Below are 21831 nucleotides of genomic sequence, written 5' to 3'. Positions count from 1 at the left end.
GGGGGCCCTCGGGAGCACCCGTAGCCCCGGGGACTGCCACCTCCCCGGGACTTTATAAAATAATAATGAGGTGGAGCCTTGCAGGTCCTTTCAAGCCCCTAGGAACACCACCTCCCCGGGGCTATGTAAATAAAGTGAGGGGGGCCGGGCCGCATGCCCCCCCTCATAGTGCTGTTGGTGTTCCTAGGGACCACCACCCCTCCAGGGCTCCTGTAATGTCCCAGGGTGCCCACTCCCGGGACATTAATGTTTACAATGACAGGGTGGCTCTCGCCCTGTCATTGCAAACACTGCTTTGCATTTTGGGAGCGAGAGCATGAAACCTGCCACCTCCCGGGGCAATTATAATTGAAGGGGGTGGGCTTACTGCCTCCCCCCCACATAACCCCGGGGATCTCCACCTCCTTGGGGATTTATTAAATAATGAGGGTGGCCTTGCAGGCCCAAATAAGCCCCGGGGACTACCACCTCCCTGGGGTTATATAAATAAAGTGAGGGGGGGCGCGTGACCCTCCTCGTAGAGCTGTTGGTGTCCCCAATTGTAAACGTGTTAGGTTCGCGACTCAATGCAAGATTGAAGATAATAGAACATTTATGTTTTTAATAGGTAAGATTAACTTTTGAAGTATAGCGCAGATGCAGAGCTTTAGGTTGTTGAGAAAGACTCTGTTTCCGTCATCTGTAAAGTGTACTCCGTCACTCCTGTGGATACCCCCCATATAAAAACGTAGTTTGTTGTTATATATGGATCCCATTCTATGGTCTCGAAGATAAGCAGAAACAGCTTCATTGACATTTTTCCAGCTTTCTCAATCCGTGGACAAAATTGATTTGACCTGTTGCATTTTTGTCTTTCGCATATATTAGAGTAGACAAAGACAGTTTGAGGTAAAAGCAACATCAATTGTGCAAAGGTGTCCTTCATCAGCATTTCCAGACCTACCCCAGTCAATGTGCCTAGGTCATTGCCACCACAGTGCACAATCATGAGGTCAGGGGGATGGAGATGCAAAGAGGTTTTAACCAAAGGCATCATTTGGTGCAACTTTAATCCTCTCTGTGCGATCCATTTAATGTCCACATTTTTCAAAGCTAGGTCTTTGTCAATTCCTCTGCATTCAGCATACCTTTTGCGCCCAAAAACATAGATGTGCCCAACAATCCACACTGTAAGCATCTTGAAGTGATGTCTGGAAGTAATGGAAAGATGTATGTAGTGGAGGTAGTCACTTGGTAGAATGAGTGGTATCTAAAATGGTTGACAAGATGCAGTTTTATAAAAGAAGAGAAATGATTGGCTGTTTAAGAACATTGTACATTCAAAGTAGGGTGCATTTAACTTTTTTGATAACAGCATACTTTTATTGGTTAGTAAAAAATGTTGGGAAGGTACAGTTGAAAGGATATGCTGATATTTTGGAAATGTCAACCACATCTGCTGTTATCATTTGCAACATTGTGTGGTGTACTTGAAAAAACTGTGAACTTGTGACCTGTTAATTCAGTTGAGTGTTCCATGATCTGTTACTATGGACTGGAATCAAGCAGAATGAGGGAAGGGTTAAAAGTTAATGGTGGCATTAAAGTATGATTTTGTAATTTAAATAAAAGTAATATGTTAATACAGTGGCATTTCCCAAGTCAGTGCTAACTTTAAAAGTGGTGTATTATTAAAAAATAGTGGTAAATTTATGTGTGGTATATGTTTGAACTCCCGTATAGATTTGCGGTCCCATCGCTTTACTGCACGGTGGAGTCCCGACTCCTAAAAAAAAATACAGAGGCAGTTTGTTTAGAGTTTGGTTAGTTTTAGAAGTCAGTTGGTAAGGGTTGATATGTCTAACGAATAGAAATGTGTTTTAGAATTTGAAATAATCTGGGAAGCAATGTGATTTGTTACTTACATGTTTTTGTGTGGAAAAAGAGAGGGAAACTTTGCCATTACTGGTTTTGCCTTGCTGAGAGCAGTGCGCTACATTGATTGTGTGCATAAGAAAATCCATTCTGAGTTTCTGATATTTCATATTCTACAAATCAATGTGGAAGGTAAGTTATACATGTGTAAGGTGTATTATATGTTACCTTTATTTTTAAAGGAAAACAAATATTCATGAATTTTAATGTATGATGTATATTATTAAATGAAGAGATGTTTCCTATAGTTTGTTCAAATGCAGTTAACTGTTTGAAATACATTTTGTATAGTATGTGTATATTTGAATATGGATTACTGTTTATGGTAGTTTGTTTTAATGTGTGGATATGTATATTTGTACTATACCACATAATTTTAGCTGGTCCTTTAAGTTTGGAGGTGGATTCTGACAAATATTAAGGAGTGCATGGAGGTTCTATCTCATGTATATTTGTAGTTTTATATGTATTTTCATATGTCATACATTATATGGTGCATGATGTATAAGAAATAGCTGTTGTTGCTTTTTTTGTGGTAGGGTCCAGCGTGTGAGTACTAGTAGAATGGTGTGGATGTAGCACAACACTGTGCTTTGAAGGATGTACACATACGGTATTAATAATTAGGTTTCTTTTTTGTAATTTGTACAAAGGTATAGTTGAATTATGCCGCATAGTTTTATATAGAATGGTGAAGATGCTGCACAATTGTGTGCTTTAAAAGATGCATATATAAGGTGTTATTAATTAGGCTTCTTTATTCTAGTCTGCAGAAAGGTATAGTTGAATGATACCACATAATTTTAGATAGATTTGTGAAGATGGAGCACAAATGTGTGCTTTGAAAGATGCTCATATAAGGTGTTATTAATTAGGCTTCTTTTTTTATTCTGTACAAAAGTATAGTTGAATGATGCCACATAATTTTAGATAGAAAAGGTGAAGATGCTGTATAAAAGTGTGGTTTCATAGAAACTCATATAAAGTGTTATTTATACTGTTATCCATGCATTGAATGTGTATGTTTACACTGATGAAATTAGCCAGTCACTTTTCCTCCTGTCCTGTACTTACCCAGTGACTTGCAGTTGACTTAGGTAATAGTGATGTAATAGTGTGCTGCTTTGTACTGGGCCAGGCCCAACTGTCATGCACTTATAAAAACACCCAAATACTCACCATGCAGTCTTACAGTGATGCAGGCGCTACATATGCAGTGCAGTAATCACTCAGACATTACTTCAGCAAAGATGCAATCTCTTAGGCACTATCTGTGCACGTATCTCTGACCCACTCACTTGCTATCTACTTCAGTAATCCCACAGATATTACCCTGGCAGGCTAGGAATCACTCAAGGGTCTACTTGCGTAGTACCCCCTACAGTTATGCAATGATGCAGGCTGTTGCTGTGTAGCCATCTCATTACATACACACTACCCTTGCAGTCTTCAAATCACACATGGGTTTCTGCTGCATTCAAGTATTCACCTAGGCAGTACTCAAAGTCTGATGAATCCCTTCAATTGCTACTTATACAGTTCTCCATGCACTGGATGTATATGTTTCCACTCATGACATTAGCCAGACACTTTTCATCTTTTCCTGTACTTACCCAGTGATTTACAGTTGACTTATGTTATAGTGTGCTGCTTGTACTGGGCTAGGCCCAATTGTCATGCACATATAAAAACACCCAAATACTCACCATGCAGTCTTACAATGATGCAGTTATGACATATGCAGTGCTGTAATCACTCAGGCATTACTTCAGCACTGATGCAATCACTTAGGCACTATCTGTGCACTTAAGAAATCACCCACTCACTTGCTATCCACTTCTGTAATCACCCAGGTATTACCCTTGCAGGTTAGGAATCCCTCATGGGTCTACCTGCGTAGTACTTCCTACTGTTGTGCAATCATTCAGGCTGTTGCTGTGTAGCCATCTCATTACCTACCCACTACCATTGCAGTGTTCAAATCACACATGTTTCTGCTGCATTCAGGTATTCACCTAGGCAGTACTTCAACTGCTACTTATACAGCTATCCATGCACTGGTTGTCTGTTTGCCCTCATGAAATTAGCCAGTCACTTTTCATCTTGTCCTGTACTTACCCAGTGACTTACAGTTGATTTATGTAATAGTGTTCTGCTTTGTACTGGGCTAGGCCCAACTGTCATGCACTTATAAAAACACCCAAATACTCACCATGCAGTCTTACAATGATGCAGGCGCTACATATGCAGTGCTGTAATCACTCAGGCATTAGTTCAGCTCTGATGCAATCATTTGCACAGTATTTTCCTACACCTCTCTTCTCTAACTGTGCCCACCTGTTCCTCCTTTCTGTATGGCATTTGCCTGCTTCTGCAAATATATTCCCTCTTTCTGCACCTATGTTGGTTCTTTCTGCACTGATCTGTCTTCTTCCCGCACCTCTGTTTCAAGTTTCTTTATCTCTTGCCTTTTATTGCACCCCTCTTCCCTCTTTCTGCACCTCTCTTGCCTTACTGTGCTCACCTGTTTACTCTTTGTGTACCTTATATGCCTCTTTTTGCACCTCTGTTGATTCTTATTCACTGCTGTTGTTTCTTTCTATGACTTCTCTTGCAAATGTCTGCATCCCTCTCATATAGTTATAGAGACACCAAATTACTCACCATGCAGTTTTACAATAATACATGCACTACACATGGAATGCTGTAATCATTCACATATATGACTGTTGTCATTTTTTTCAGTAGCCCTTTTCACTTATTGTGCAGCTCAGATGTAATTGTTACCATATTCAGAAAACCATAAATGCATTTCTTTGTAGCTTTTAAAATAGAAAGTGTGTATTTAGTAATAGGCAAGTATATAAGTATATCATTATTTTAATAATCTTAAATTATTTGTAAAATTCTTTTTTACAGATATTCTGCATTATTGTTAACAAAGAATAACCATGACAAGAAAAGAAGAAAGGAAGAAACAACAAAGAAAACAGTACTATTCAAAGGAGAAAGAAACGCACAAATTAGATGAACTACAACATGTGGCAAAAAAGAAAAAGTCTTGTGGTAAGAGAACAAAGGAATGTATTAAAAGAATTTCAAGGGGAGGAAAGGATTTTGGAAATGATGAAAATAGAAAGCATACCTGTACAATGAAAAAGAAGGAAATGAAAAAAAGACAAATTAATAGAAATTCAGGAAATGAGAAAAAAAAACAATGTTGAAAGAAGAAAGAAACAATTTAATGAAATTAGGAAATGCCTGTAAAAACTTAGAGTACTAAAAAATGTGTTTAAACATGGCAAGAAATATAAAAGAAGATCTGCATTTTTTTAAAAGAAAAATGATTGAAAGTCTATTTGAAAAGGCTTTTGAATTGAAAAGATTGTTCATTTTAGTTTTAAAGAGAATGCGAACATTAGATAAACCAATGCATTCTTTGAAGGACAAAACTAAAAGGAAAAGGCTAATCAACAAAACTAATTTTTGTAAAACATTTTTGGGTGAATGGAACCATACTTCTAGTTCAGAACCTTTTATTAATGAAGAGAGCTATTTTCAAAACAATACATTAGTTCACGCAGTTGATACCAGTGGTCGTGCTTATGAAGTGAAGAATGGTTGTGCAATTGACAAAGAAAATATGGTTCCTAGAAATATGGAAGAAGTGATAGCAGAAGAAGTTCAAGGGAGATGTACACAAGCACCAGTGCATACATGGGATTGTAGTAGTATTTGTAGTATACGACAGGAGTCTATTGATATTTTACGAAATGTCTTACGAAATTATACTAAAAAAGTATTAAACAAAAGATTAAGATGTTGCAAGGACTAGATCCTTGCAAAGTGAGAAGAAATACTGGCTTGCAAGGTCATTCTCTGGCTTGTCTTTCTAGAAAAGTGTGTCAAAGTGTTTTTGATCATTTGAGAATGTTAGCAGTACATCACTCAGCAATGCGGAGGTTAATAAGAAGATTGTACTATGTAAAAAGTCAGACAATAATTTTAAGTGACTTAAACAATGCTATTTTGCATGGGTCAGTATCAGATGTAAAAAAAGTTTATGATGCAATAGTTTTGTTGCTTTGGTCCTGAACAGGTGTGTAGAGAAAGTGAGAGTTTGATAAGTGTAGATGTTGAAGAGGTGGAAGATAGTAGTACTTAGAAGTTTGAAGACGAAATTATGAAGTTTAAGGTAATTTGTTGTGAAAGACCAAACTATGGGGCTCATTAGGATGGAGGATTTTCCGCATCCTCTGGGCCGGCGGAAGCCACCGCCGGCCCGGCGGATGCGGAAAATCCTCTGCGGACCCACCAGAGACCCACCGCCACATTAGGATGGCAGGTGGGTCCTGGTTTCAGTCCGCTGCTTTTCCGCGGCGGAAAAGCTCTAACATGGCTGGCGGTGTCTATCAGACACCGCCAGCCATATTAGGATGGTGTGAAATGTATGTTTTTCTGCGGCGGCTTTTCCGCCGTGGAAAAGCATATGGACCTTCACTTCGGGGGCCCGTTGCAGGTACCCTGGGTGAAGGGGGGTGGGGGGTGCACATGGGGGGTACCTATGGTACCCCCCTGCATTTGCGTGCACAAAGCAGCAGGCACCGCGCGGTGCCTGCCGCTGTGTGTACGCAAATGCCGTGCATGCATTTTTAACATTGCGGCGGGTGCAGCTTGAAGCTGCACCCGCCGCAATGTTAAAGATAGAGGATGTGACCGCCACCCTGGCGGTCACATCCTAATTACACTGGAGGGACCGCCGCGGCCCCTGCGGACGGTCCCTCCTCCTCTAGGGTGGAGGAGGGACCTATGTGTGTATTTGTTGTCGACATACTCACTATAGAAAACAAACTAGAAATGTTGATCTGTAGTTAAAAAGTGAAAAAGAAAACAATGATCAGTGGAAGGAATTTGGTGCTTATTCGTTGGTGGAAGATTCTTTTGAGTTGGGTGGTGATCAACGTATTTGTATATATTGTAATACCAAATTAGAGGAGAACAAAATGCCTGCTAGAGCTGTACATAATAACCTAGAGTTGGTAGCTATTCCTCCAGAACTGGTAGATTTAAACACATACAAGTCTATTCTGATTCAATCTGTGCACCCTTTTCAAGTATTGTTCATATTAAGCCTAAAACAGGTAAGCTGCCTCCTTCAGATTTACAAAGAGGCTTAAAAGGAAGAGTTGTGTATTTACCTTTAGATTTTTTTTTAAATCTTGAAACTATTGGTGTAGAGAAAGAAGAAACTGAACCTGCAGTTATTCTAGTTAATGGTTTCCTACGAAGAGTCGGAAAATATGGCAAGAATTAGTAGATGTTAGCAAAGTGAAAAAAGGCCACGTTATATCTCACAAAAAACAATGATTACTACAGAAATGTGTATGTGGAAAAAGAAGAAATCGATTTAGTTGATGATAGCGAAATTTCAAGTGGCCAAATTGAAAAAGTGGATATCTCCAAAAGTGAAGAAATGTATGAACATTATAGTGTACATACTTTACATTCAAAGGAAGTTATTGGAAATACTATTGAATTATTCCAAATGAAGAAAGCGAAGGGAACTCCCATGAGTGTTTGGGAAAGAAGTTTGGTAGCTTGTTGTTTTCCACAGCTCTTCCCCACTGGAGAAGGTGGACGATATGACGAACGATCAGTAAAGATTCCAGCATCAAAATATCGTACAACAAGATTGTACTCCGAAGATCCAAGAATTCGACAATGTATTCCATATATATTTCATCTTTTGTTTGAAAGTGACTTGTCTGGACTTTCATATTCAGTGAACCACATATTAAAAACATGAGTTCATCTTCAACATGTTTCTGCAAAGCAATTCATGGACAAAGTAGAACAGAGAGACAATCATTTAGAATCTCAATTGATTAATTTGATGGTGTGTCAACGTGGTACTAATGAGTATTGGTATCATCCTCATGGAGAACTTAAATGTATGTTAAGGAACTTAGGAACCCCTACATGGTTTGTCACGCTAAGCTGTGCTGAATATGCCCGGGATGATTTACTTGAATTTCTTCGAGAGGCAAATTTAAATATTAAAAACATTTAATTCAAAACACCTGGAGAGCTGTGTTCCTTGGATCCAGTAAATGTGTGCAGATATTGTAATCGTAGGTTTCAAGCTATGATGTCTTTTATCTGCAATAAAAACAACCCACGACTTGCAAAAGTTATTGATTTCTTTTGGAGAAAGGAGTACCAAGCTAGAGGTGCTCTTCATATACATATGCTTTTATGGATCAAAGATGTACGTAAGTTTGGAACTGATTCGGATGACACTGTTTTATCTTTTATTGAAGACTATGTCAAATGTGCAATACCAAAAACAAGAGAAGAAAATACATTAAGACAACAAGTTTTAAGGTTTCAAACCCATCAATGTGGCAAATACTGTCAATGGAAATACAAGTAAAAGGAAAAGTTTTTTACTAAATGTTGTTATGGATTTCCACGTCCAGTAATATCTAAAGGAAGAGTCAAGTGTTTTATATCAGCAGTGAGGGATACTATAACTAGAAAATACTTACAATTTAAAAAGAAGTGAACAATCAAAGCATATTAATGATTATAATCAAGTAATTTTGTCAATATGGAATGCAAATATGGTTATCCAGTATGTTTCTGATAATTCCATTGCTGTTGCTCGGTATGTTACGTCATACGTAACAAAATCTGAAAATACGGAGTTTAAAGAAATGTGGGAAGAAATTTCCAAAGAGAAGACTCTTAGTAAGAAATTGTACAGCTTCAGTTTGATGTGCCATCGAAAGATTGGATCTTACGGATGTTCGGATCGGTTGACGTCTGCAAGTTTATATTCAAACTCATGAGGAATTATTTGGGTTAGTCTAGGTCTTGCTGCAACACGAAATAGAGTACCTAAATATGTACTAGAAATCGAATATTTAGCATTAAATGAACCAGAAAGCACAGATATTGTTAAAACAAACATGTTGGATACGTACTATCCTAAAAGAAGTCCCTCTCTTGAAAACAAATGTCTCTATGAAGTCCTGCAATACTACAGCTTTAAAAGAAATATTACAGGGAACGTAAATGTAGAGAAATACGCAGTAATTGGTTCTGAATGGATGTTTGGGGGGACACAGTAAAGTGAAGCTTATTAATCACAGGAAACTGAGTTGCGATACTCCAGATGAAAGGGAATTTTACTATTTAGCCCTTCTGCAAATCTTCAAGCCTTGGTGTACTGAAATGGAATTACTTGGAGATTTTCAGTCGTATGAAGATTCTTTTAATGCATGTAAAGATAGCATTGAATGCACATTTTTTCAAAATTATCTCCAAATGTTGAATTAAGAGATTCAACAAGAAGCTGCTATTGCAGCTGAGATTGCTAGAGACAGTTCTCAATACAGTCATATTTCTGCTCCATTGAGTCAAGATCCACTAGAAGAACCAAGTCTTCAAAATGAGGCAGCAATTGCTATGACTGAAATAGAAACTGCAATGCATCAAGCTCAACAGGATATTATGGAGTTGGAAAACTTGGAAGAGGAACTAAATATTGAACAGAAAGAAATAGATCAGCAAGTTACACAACAGATCAAAATCGTTTACTTCCTGAAAATAAAGAATGCAACTGCACATCATTTAAAACTATCCGAATGTATATCTGTGTTCAAGCACATTTATCTTGTGTTGTAACCGCTCCAACTGGGTTAGCAGCACACAACATTAAAGGGATTACATGACATAGTTTACTAATGCTACCTTTTGAACATGAAAACAAGTTGGAATATCACAAGCTTTCTGGAGAAGCTTGTTATGAAGCTTCAAGAGTACTGAAAATTAAACTTCTGATAATTGATGAGGTGAGCATGGTCTCAAGCTTATTGCTTGCCTTTGTTCATTTACGAATGCAGCAAATTTTAAAAACAGATTATAATGTGTTATTTGGAGGAAAGCATGTTATTGTTTTCGGCGATCTACTGCACCGTACTCCTGTAAAAGGGGAACCAATTTTTAAAACACTTCTGCATGAAGACACCGGGAAATCTTTGGAAAGTATTGGAAATGTCAACATTTGGTCATATTTTGAATACAAAGAACTTATTAAAAATATCCGACAGGCAAGTGATGAAGATTATGGAAGCTTCCTTCAAGATATAAGAATTGGTGCAAAGTCGGCTACTTTCATACTTGTTTCCAAATAAAAATGTTGCTCCGGAAATAATGTACAAGAAAATTGCAGAAAAGAAATCTATGACCTGTTTAATGCCAACACTGCGAGAGTGTTCTACATTCAATGAAGAACTACTAAATCTGGAAAAAGAACAAATAATAAAAATGGAAGCCATTGATAAAATAGAACACAAAGGAATGACTATCATTTTGACAGAAAAATGTAAAACGAAATTGGATTCTTTGGAAAAATCTATATATAAAACTGCTGATTTAGAAAATAATTTATATGTATGTGAAAACTGTCGGGTAATTTTACGGCGAAATTTGGATGTGGAAAAACTTTTAGTAAATGGAACAATGGGAAAAGTTGTTGAATTTGTTAATTATCGAAATAGAGATGAAATTTAATTTTTGAAGATTAAATTTGATCAGATTGAAGAAGTAAAACTGATTGGACGTTGTGCTGTTCGTTTTTTACTTGTAAAAGACTTGCATGTTCGTAGAAACAGTTTCCTCATTCTTTGGCATATGCAGTGACTATTCATAAATCTCAAGGTTTAAGTGCAGACAGTGCTTTGGCAAACATTGGAAGTACCGTGTTTAAAGAGGCTATGGCATTTGTTGCATTGTCCTGAGTCAGAACTTTAGCTGGATTGTATTTGATTGATTTTGATGAGAGAAAGATTAGTGCAGATGCAAATTGTGTATGAGAGTATAATCATTTAAGAAGACTGTATGCTCCCAACTTAAGTGAATATCCTGTAAATGAAAAGCGTGTAGTATGTCAAAAATAATGTTGAGGTTGCAATCAAAAAGAAAAAGGACACTGTTGAAGATATTGTAGAATATCAGTTAGAAAATAGTTCAGGTATCAACTGCTATGCTAATGTAGTTGTAACCGTCATATTTTTTCTAGAAAATCTTCAACAAAAATTTTTGGAGAATCAAGAAAATATTTTGTTCTTTATTACATTCAATTTATGAAAACTTGACAAGCGATAAAACTAAAATCCAAAGTGCTTCCGACATTCACCATCTTCTGGATATATGTTCTGGTTCTTCACAATTTACACTGAATGTACAGCACGATGCTCAGGAATTTCTTATGTTTGTGCTTGCAGTATTGGAAGATGAAGGAATACAAATTGAAAATCGTTGGAGTACGTTACAGATGGGACCACAAATGTGATAGCTGTTCATTTTCTTCTACCACTGAAATTTACACTGAAAGATTCATATATTTGACAATACCAGATTGCAAAACAGTGTCTTTTAACAAATTAGTCAAATCAGCTAATCACAATATGGAATGTAGTCACTGCAAATTTGAAATGTTTTCAACATTATATGTAGAAAGATTTGGACAATATATAATTTTAATGATACAACGTTGTAGAGCAGATGGAAGAAAATTGGAAACTAAAATTAAAAATTTTGTGACAAGCCTACTTTCATTATCAGGAAGAAGTTTCAAAGCAGTGGCAATTATTTTCCACGATGGACCTTCTACAACATCTGGACACTATACTGTGTATTTAACGTGCAATAAAGGATGGACCCATTGTATTGATGCCCATTTGGAATTCAAAAGTCGGTTGCCTTATGAATTACCAAATTCATATCTAATATTTTTTATGCGAAAGTTCTGAACCCATCTTTCGGCCTATTGGGATGGTGTGAACATGAATTAATGAGTTTATTTGGGAAATTTTCAATACAAAAGATTTCAGAAATAACATTCGTCCTAGTGGGAAAATATCGATATGAATTAAGAAGTGTATTTTGATTACGATCAAGATTGAAATCACTGTGTATGGTGAAATTCAATAGAATCTGGAAACAGCAAAAAAGGCAAACTGAATATGTTCTGTAATTGTAAAATTATGTTGTGTTTCTAAAAGTGTAATATTATCTGTAATAACAATATTTTTTCTTTTCTTTTACAGAAACAAATTCCTAAGTTTGAAAATATTTTAAATTTAAATTATAATAAAACAACTGAGAAAATGTTTCAATCGGTTTCATGTCCACGTAAAAAAAAGGTAAGATTAATTCACCCAAGCACTACCCATGCACTGCTAGTATCACCAGTGCAGTATCCATACAATCCTCTAACCGCCTAGACACTGCTCATTCACACCTTCAATTACCCAGGTAGTACCCATGCAGACCAGCAATACCCCTGTCACTCCCCATGCACTCTCCGATCACCCATGTACTTATCCAATCGCTGCGCCAATACCCAAACAATTATAAATTCACCATGCCCTCTCCTTGCAGTACTCTAATCATCCAGTCAGTACCCATGTACTCATGTAATGACCCAGGCAGTAACCATGCACTGCTACAATGACTTCTGCAGTACCCATGCAGTCCTCTAATCGCCTAGACACTGCACATTCAGACCTTCAATTACCCAGGTACTACCCATGCAGTCCAGCCATCGCCCTGTCGCTCCCCATGCACTTTTCCAATCACCCAGCCAGTACAATATACTTTTCCAATCACTGCGCCAATACCCAAGCACTTTTAAATTCAGCATCCACTCTTCTTGCAGTACTCTAATCATCCAGTCAGGACCCATGTACTCCTGTAATGACTCAGGCAGGCAGGAACCATGCACTGCTACAATCACTTCTGCAGTACCCATGCAGTCCTCTAACCGCCTAGACACTGCTCATTCACACCTTCAATTACCGAGGTAGTACCCATGCAGGCCAGCAATACCCCTGTCACTACCCATGCACTCCTCCAATCACCCAGCCAGTACCATGTACCTAATCAATCACCAATACCTAAGCACTTGTAAATTCACCATGCACTCTACTTGCAGTACTCTAATCATTCAGTCAGTACCCATGTACTCATGCAATGACCCAGGCACTAACACATGCACTGCTACAATCACGTCTTCAGTACCCATACAGTCCTCTAACCGCCTAGACACTTCACATTCAGACCTTCCATTACCCAGGTACTACCCATGCACTCCAGCCATCGCCCTGTCGCTCCCCATGCACTGTTCCAATCACCCAGCCAGTACAATATACTTTTCCAATCACTGCGCCAATACCCAAGCACTTGTAAATTCACCATCCACTCTCCTTGCAGTACTCTAATCATCCAGTCAGTACCAATGTACTCATGCAATGACCCAGGCACTAAGCATGCACTGCTACACTCACCTGTACACTACCCATGTAGTCCTCTAAGCACCTCGACACTGCTCATTCACTCCTTCAATTACCCAGGTGCTACCCATGCAGTCCAACCTTCGCCCTGTCTATCTATTTATTTAGGAGTTTTATATAGCGCTAGCCAGACCCGGAGGTATCGGAGCGCTTTACAGCCTTAACATTCGTATAATACATTGATACAGTACTACGTACAGTGCCTCAGACCCATTGCATAGTCTCGTCATAAAGATCACAGTGACATTCGTGAGATAAATAATCATAATAGTCTGTACATTGTCTCAAGTTCGTTCACATGTTGTCGCCGCCAAATTCACATTGACTTATGACTGGATTGGCTCCAGTAGGGGGGTTGGAGGAAGTAGTCCTGAGGAGAGTGAAGTAGTGGTCATAATGTCAAAGTCTCTGTGTGCTGTTGCGGGAGGGCTCCTGCGATTACGCTGTACCTATCCATTCGGGAGAGATCGTTTGAGGAGGATGTCTCAAATACATATTAGCAAACCCATCACCACGTAAACTAATCACCCGCATTTACAACATAACGCAAAACACAACACCCATTGTGACCAGTGCATCTAAAACACAATGGGAATGCGATATGGGCTCAGCAATATCTGACAAACAATGGCAATTTTGCTGGGCGCAACTAGAACACCTATCGCCAAACTATGGGCTGAGGCTAATACATTTCAAATACTTACATATGGTATTTCGCATCCCTCTCCAACTCCACCGTATGGGACTCCAACCTGATGCGAGATGCTGGCGATGTGGAGCGCATGACGCAACATTTCTCCTTCTGGCCTGGCATTGCAGAACGGTGGCACAGTTTTGGATTGAAGTGGGCAGACACATAGGGGATATCACAGAGGCCCAGATAACTCTCACTCCATTGTTGGCACTAATGGGATTTGTACTAGAGGTGCCGAAATGTTCGCGCAAACTAACAGCTATGTTACTATTGATGGCAAAACGACAGGTAGCCATACATTGGAAAAAACACAGCCCCCCCACAATTGCAGGTTGGTTGCAGGTGGTGACATAGTGTCGAGACCAGAAAGAGCTAGGCCTGTAGACATATGGGAACCTTTGGTACGATGGCTGGGCATGGGTGGCGCTGATTTACAGGTCAGTGATTAAACTATGCCTGGGGAGAAACGAGGAGGTTAGACCTGGTGCAGAGCGTACTGGATGGGATAGAGGTGCTGTCTTCTCTAATGGACTCTATATAAGTTACACTAGGACGGACATGCTGGAAGAAGAAGAATCAAAATCCAAAGGAAAAAAAAAATCAACAGTCATGCATCAAAATATTGATACAATAGGCTAAGCAATGGGGAGGGGAGGGAAGGTTGTTCAGGTTACAATATATAGATTTGTATTATTTGTGATATAACACATTAAGAATACTTAATTTACTACGTTACTGTCGCACGAGTCACTGATCTGTGTGGTTATATTGCCGCCGGGCCTCAGGGATGTTGGCACAAGGGCTGTGTACATTAACTTGGAGTGGTATTAATCACGCTGCCGGCCTCTGCGGTTGTAGGCACAACGCTGTGTAATTGATGTGCGACTCAATAAACCCATTAAAAAAATATATATATATAACTACCCAGTGGTGACTGTCACTGGGATATCTATCTATCTATCATATATAATTTAATTGTTTCTTTTTCCTTGGGTCTAGAGGGCTCTTACTCTTATAGCATATAATTCATATTTATGTGGACACCTGGCCACAGGGATGACCTTCCCTTCCGTACTCAACGCTTCTGGCATTGTGAAATTTAGAAATACTTTTTGAGCGCCCCTTCAAAATTGTGAGTACAGCTGGTGTTTTTTAGGCAGTGTTTTAGAAAATTATGCTGTAAAATTTGGCCATGTGTTCTCAAAATAATGGAAACCTCCCCGTGGAACGCTGTACTCCTAAGGTCAGCCTTAACAAGCAGTTTTTGACTTTTTGGGATTGTTTTAGGAGTGTCCCCCAAAATGTACTGAAAATGTGGGACATTTTAAATACATTATTTCAATAATAATGCTTTAGAATTCGGCATTTGGCCCCATGTTAGCAAAAAAGAATCTACATTCCATCGAGGTTGAGGTGAGCCTCGCACACTCGTGCTGCTTCTTTTGTTGAAATTGAAGGGCGTATCACTTTTATTGATACTCCCTTGTTTGCCAGCAACTCTTTTCCTTGCTCAGTCATGACTTCACGTTGCCTCCACAAAATTATATATAGAGGGCAGGGTGTGCCTCTTGTCCCAATATAAAGATAATGTTACAAAAATACTCGTAAATAATGTCTTGCACTCTTTAGTATTGCTTTTGGTTAATTATGTCTAAAAGAAATTGTGCTCACTTTTAGAAAGCAAGGAAGACATCAACAAATGTGAAAACGTCTGCAATAAAATCAACCCAAAAAACTCAAAAAAGTAAAAATATACTAAGTGTGAGTACCAGTTTACAGGATAAGGCGATACAAATCTCCAGAGCAAATGTACAATAATCAATGAAAAAGGCAACTCTAGGATTGAAACGTTCCTCACTGACACCAGCAGGATTGTCTTCCAAACCTGCTGGAGGAAACCAGTCCAGCCAATCATGATCATCTTTTAGAACAATGCTAAACCAGTCAGATGAATCTCTGGTATGTTTCATGATTGCTATCTATTGCTAATTTATCTCATGTATGTCTACTCTTCTAGGGTTTAAATGTATTTATACTTAATGTACATGCTGTTTATCCACGGAAAGGCAAGCTGCCATTGGTGTATCAATTCATACCTATGCTTCAACTGAAGTAGGGCATCATGTAAATCTCCCATTCTTAAAATTAACATATTTTTCTTTATATTTCAACTTTTTCATACGTGAGATAAAGTACCATGTTTTGAATTTTATAATGATATTGAAAGTCAACAAAGAGCCCTTTGACCATATAGTAGAACACAGCTGAAGGCTTAGTTGCTTTATAAAGTTGCTGAATCTGAAGTGACTTTTAATGCCATTATAACGTAATTGTCTTCTTCATAAATATGCTTGCCTGTTTTTGTTTCTATTTGTTGGGAATTCTGGTGTTTTTAAGTGCTTTCCAATGTTATAAAAAATTTAGAAATTTGTCGTTTTTTGAGCTTATTTTATTTTACTCCATAACTAATCAAAGGGATGATGTTTTACCAGTGCTAATAATGAAAATTACTTCTGTTTCCTTCCTGCCGACCTGAATTCATATTGTCAATTATTATTAAATCCCTTCCTGATCCCAACTCCCTTTTTTGTACCCTTTTATTGAATTTGCTCTTTTAAACAACCTTTCATTATTTCTCTCAATTCCCTGCCTGTGTGATGGGCTGTATCTGTGGGATTTTGTGTTTATTTGAAAGTTAACATAAGGACCCTAAGAATAGGTTTTTTTACAAAGTAATTAAGTGGGTCTGTTTTTTTAAAGCAGAGTGGGCACAGTGTTCATACCTGGCATTTGTGACATTTGCACAAGTAACTTTGCCTTTGTATTCTACGAAGTGCGCACTGTTGCAGTACATTTTTCATTTGGGAAGAAAGAAAAAGCACAGCTCAGTAGATCTCCATTAAATGCCGTCACTGTGTTTTGTATAGGGGATGTTGTCAACTGTCAAGTGTTCTTTTAGCATTTTAAGTTTAGAGCTTCATATTGACATGGCAGTAGGAAATAAAGTAGAACTTGGTGTTCACGAATCTGTATCTCTGTCGGTGTGCAAACTTAGAACCGGTACATGCACCGTTCTTTGCTGAAACTGCGCCTACTTGGCGGTTGTTCCCAAATTCCAGAGAAAGCGAATGGGTGGCCGCTCTTTTGGGTTCACGGCATCCAAATTGTGGAACGACTTGCCACTATCGCTTAGATGTGTGGGAGACCTCCTTTCTTTTAAAAAACTTTTAAAAACTCATTTATTCCCCAGGTTAGGATAATTCCTTTCTGATCCTTCTCTTGATTGTGCTTCAGGACCTGTTAGATCTCAGCGCCAGGATGCCCGTTGGGTGACAGCAAGCGCTTTACAAGTGTGTTATACATACATACATACATACATTCGCTGCACATACCAGGAAAGGTGGAGATAATAAGAAACACAGAGCCTCATCATGTTTCTGAAATGTAGTTCTACAGCATATACAGTAACTCATAAATTGTCTGGGTTAACATGTGACCTAAAAGCATCACTGCTTCACCAAAATCATTTCATGTGAGCCATGTTCCCAAAACGTGAGTGGGAGTAAGATCAAGGGGTCCGATGACTTTGCAGATGTCCACAGAGGCATATTAAGTTGTTTAAAGCGATACAAAAGGGGATGATGGACAGAGCGTTTGTATAAATCAAACACTCACCCCCAGTCAACTGATCTGGGTTTAATCCATCACCATTCTTTAGTTCACTCAGCCACCCCAGTTCAGACATGGCTATATGCAAATCAGTCTGACCCTGTGCCTTATGGGAACAGTCCAGCCCGAACTGCCAAGCCATGTCTTCCCTGGACCGGAAACAAGCATCCTGGGACCGGTTTCGGATTCATAATCCTCATCAGCCAGGCTATCTTGAATCCAGTGGCCAAGTGAACAAGGGACTCACGTCTGAGCATACCCTGCCACACTTAGGGCGAACAAAGCGATACAAAAGGGGATGATGGACGGAGCGTTTGTATAAATCAAACACTCACCCCCAGTCAACTGATCTGGGTTTAATCCATCACCATTCTTTAGTTCACTCAGCCACCCCAGTTCAGACATGGCTATATGCAAATCAGTCTGACCCTGTGCCTTATGGGAACAGTCCAGCCCGAACTGCCAAGCCATGTCTTCCCTGGACCGGAAACAAGCATCCTGGGACCGGTTTCGGATTCATAATCCTCATCAGCCAGGCTATCTTGAATCCAGTGGCCAAGTGAACAAGGGACTCACGTCTGAGCATACCCTGCCACACTTAGGGCGAACAAAGCGATACAAAAGGGGATGATGGACGGAGCGTTTGTATAAATCAAACACTCACCCCCAGTCAACTGATCTGGGTTTAATCCATCACCATTCTTTAGTTCACTCAGCCACCCCAGTTCAGACATGGCTATATGCAAATCAGTCTGACCCTGTGCCTTATGGGAACAGTTCAGCCCGAACTGCCAAGCCATGTCTTCCCTGGACCGGAAACAAGCATCCTGGGACCGGTTTCGGATTCATAATCCTCATCAGCCAGGCTATCTTGAATCCAGTGGCCAAGTGAACAAGGGACTCACGTCTGAGCATACCCTGCCACACTTAGGGCGAACAAAGCGATACAAAAGGTGATGATGGACGGAGCGTTTGTATAAATCAAACACTCACCCCCAGTCAACTGATCTGGGTTTAATCCATCACCATTCTTTAGTTCACTCAGCCACCCCAGTTCAGACATGGCTATATGCAAATCAGTCTGACCCTGTGCCTTATGGGAACAGTCCAGCCCGAACTGCCAAGCCATGTCTTCCCTGGACCGGAAACAAGCATCCTGGGACCGGTTTCGGATTCATAATCCTCATCAGCCAGCCTATCTTGAATCCAGTGGCCAAGTGAACAAGGGACTCACGTCTGAGCATACCCTGCCACACTTAGGGCGAACAAAGCGATACAAAAGGGGATGATGGACGGAGCGTTTGTATAAATCAAACACTCACCCCCAGTCAACTGATCTGGGTTTAATCCATCACCATTCTTTAGTTCACTCAGTCACCCCAGTTCAGACATGGCTATATGCAAATCAGTCTGACCCTGTGCCTTATGGGAACAGTCCAGCCCGAACTGCCAAGCCATGTCTTCCCTGCACCGGAAACAAGCATCCTGGGACCGGTTTCGGATTCATAATCCTCATCAGCCAGGCTATCTTGAATCCAGTGGCCAAGTGAACAAGGGACTCACGTCTGAGCATACCCTGCCACACTTAGGGCGAACAAAGCGATACAGCCTGGCTGATGAGGATTATGAATCCGAAACCGGTCCCAGGATGCTTGTTTCCGGTCCAGGGAAGACATGGCTTGGCAGTTCGGGCTGAACTGTTCCCATTAGGGACAGGGTGAGACTGATTTGCATATAGCCGTGTCTGAACTGGGGTGGCTGAGTGAACTAAAGAATGGTGATGGATTAAACCCAGATCAGTTGACTGGGGGTGAGTGTTTGATTTGTTCAAACGCTCCGTCCATCATCCCCTTTTGTATCGCTTCGTTCTCCCTAGGTGTGGCAGGGTATGCTCAGACGTGAGTCCCTTGTTCACTTGGCCACTGGATTCAAGATAGCCTGGCTGATGAGGATTATGAATCCGAAACCGGTCCCAGGATGCTTGTTTCCGGTCCAGGGAAGACATGGCTTGGCAGTTCGGGCTGGACTGTTCCCATGAGGCACAGGGTCAGACTGATTTGCATATAGCCATGTCTGAACTGGGGTGGCTGAGTGAACTAAAGAATGGTGATGGATTAAACCCAGATCAGTTGACTGGGGGTGAGTGTTTGATTTGTTCAAACGCTCCGTCCATCATCCCCTTTTGTATCGCGATATTAAGTTGTTTAGCCTTGACCGAATGAGTCCTAGAAAGAGCACCCATCATAGAAAAAAGTTTAGGGTACCGCTGCATTTATACTGTTTGATTCCAGAGTGTGCCGAAGTGGTAAAAGTGAAGCAAATTCCAATGTTTTGGTTCTACTAAAATACAGTTAATCCCTTTGGTGTTTTATTAGTTGTAATCGGTTTTAACTGAAAGCTGAAATTGTAAATAAGTTTAACGCTGTCCAAGACTACTATACGTTCGTATATGGAGCATATTTCCCTGCCGGCAATGACCAATTGGATAACGTGAGCTCTGATCCTCCCCACCCCATATTAAATTCTCTTTGCAATAGATTGAGGAGCTCCAACCCCCTATGACCACTGACAAAGTCAAGGCCACCATAAAATTATGTAAACTTGGTAATACCGCCAGTCTTCATTGATTCACAAGAGGATTCTATAAAAATGTTCTGAAAACTCTTACCCCGTGTTAGGTTGACTTTTTAACTTGTTAGCATACTACAGAAAGGTGACACTTAGTATGAGAGAAGCAGTTATTACTCTCATTCCCAAACACAGAAAATATAAGCAGTGGAAATCCTACAGGCCCAGAGCATTTGTAAAAGAAATTTGCGAAGATTCTCACAAATCGTCTGGAGAAGCTCCTTCCAGATATTGGTCAGCCCAATCAGTCTGGATTTAACATAGTTCGTCAAACCCATCCTAAAGTGAGGCAAGTGGTCCATCTTGTTGAGAATATCGAGTGTACATCAATCCAGCTTTATTGGTTCCACTGGATGCTGAGAAAGTGTTCATCAAAGTTGACTGGCACTTTCTCCTCAAGTTTGTTCAGGAAGTAGGCTTAAGACAGAGATTCCTTGCTATGGTGCTGGGAAGATACTCTTCGATCACATCTAGAATAAGCTTAAATGTAAGCCTTTTAAACACTGTCCGAATTGCCAAAGGCACTAGATAAGGATGCCCTCTCTCTACTTTTTCTGCCCTTAGCAGGAGACCTTTTGCCAGATATATACTGGGTAACCCGCATATTAAAGGAATCCCATTCAGATCTGATAGCCACAATCCATCAAAAGAATGGTGGATTTTAAGATAATTCTTGGTAATTGCGAGACATTAAAACTCACTGTCTCCCAGTGTCTTTTAAAAAGTGTTCTAAAAAAACGGAAAAGCTTAAATATTCTTTACATTTAATTGTATTTTTAATTCTATTTAATGTATTATATGAATTAGTGTATGTATCAAATTGAATCTGTTGCTTTTATGATTTTATGTATTTTAAAATCGAATAAAGCTTTTTCATTCATTCATTCACTGTCTCCCATGCAAAAGTGAGGCATTCAGACCTTCTTTAAACTTCTGATGAGCAAGTTAGTCATAGTAGATTTCTCTGCATCAAAATTATCCTAGTAGTTTCAGATCCATGTAGAGCAAATTTTCCAATGCCCCTTTCCTCTCTTAGTAATGACTTGAGACATTGGTTTTGCCTGTTCCTCTCGTGGATGGGGCAGAACCTACACTATTAATATAGCACATGGTGTGTGTCAAAGTGGGAGGTAAGAGAAACTGGAGAGGAAGAAACAATGCAGGGTTTAGGACGAAAGTCATGACTGGAAGAGGAACAGTGGTTAGGATGAGGCAGGGGAGAGAGGACTACATGAGACAGCTTGGTGAAAATCATTTGAGCGACAAAGAAGGGGAAATGTGGCATGGGAAGTGATGAGAAGTGGAAAAGGAAAAAATAACAAGAGGACAAAAGTCAGGCAGTGGATGAGGGGTGAGACTTTGACAGGCTTGTGTGAAAAAGCAGGTTTGTCTTTATCAGCATTATTGGTGCAATAAGTGACAGGGTGTACTTCCTGCCTTTCAAAGGCTCTAGCCTCTGACAGAATACACATATCCACAAATGGCCAGTCAGCTGCATTTCACCACCTACCCGGCCCCTCTCCCAGTCTCCTCCGTGCCACCCATGCCTGTTAACAGCATGATCAT

The 21831-nt window shown here is 39.8% G+C and overlaps 1 protein-coding gene across 2 annotated transcripts in view; it reads left to right on the top strand.

Annotated features, from left to right (window-relative positions):
* Positions 1 to 21831, top strand: part of CENPU (centromere protein U) — a 457607-nt gene that overhangs the window by 208860 nt on the left and 226916 nt on the right. The window lies entirely within an intron of this gene.

The sequence above is a fragment of the Lissotriton helveticus genome, chromosome 2_2 (genome assembly GCF_964261635.1).
Source record: "Lissotriton helveticus chromosome 2_2, aLisHel1.1, whole genome shotgun sequence".
Classification (NCBI taxonomy): domain Eukaryota; kingdom Metazoa; phylum Chordata; class Amphibia; order Caudata; family Salamandridae; genus Lissotriton; species Lissotriton helveticus.
The sequence above is the reverse complement of the archived record's forward strand: the minus strand, read 5'-3'. Positions and strand labels throughout refer to the sequence as shown.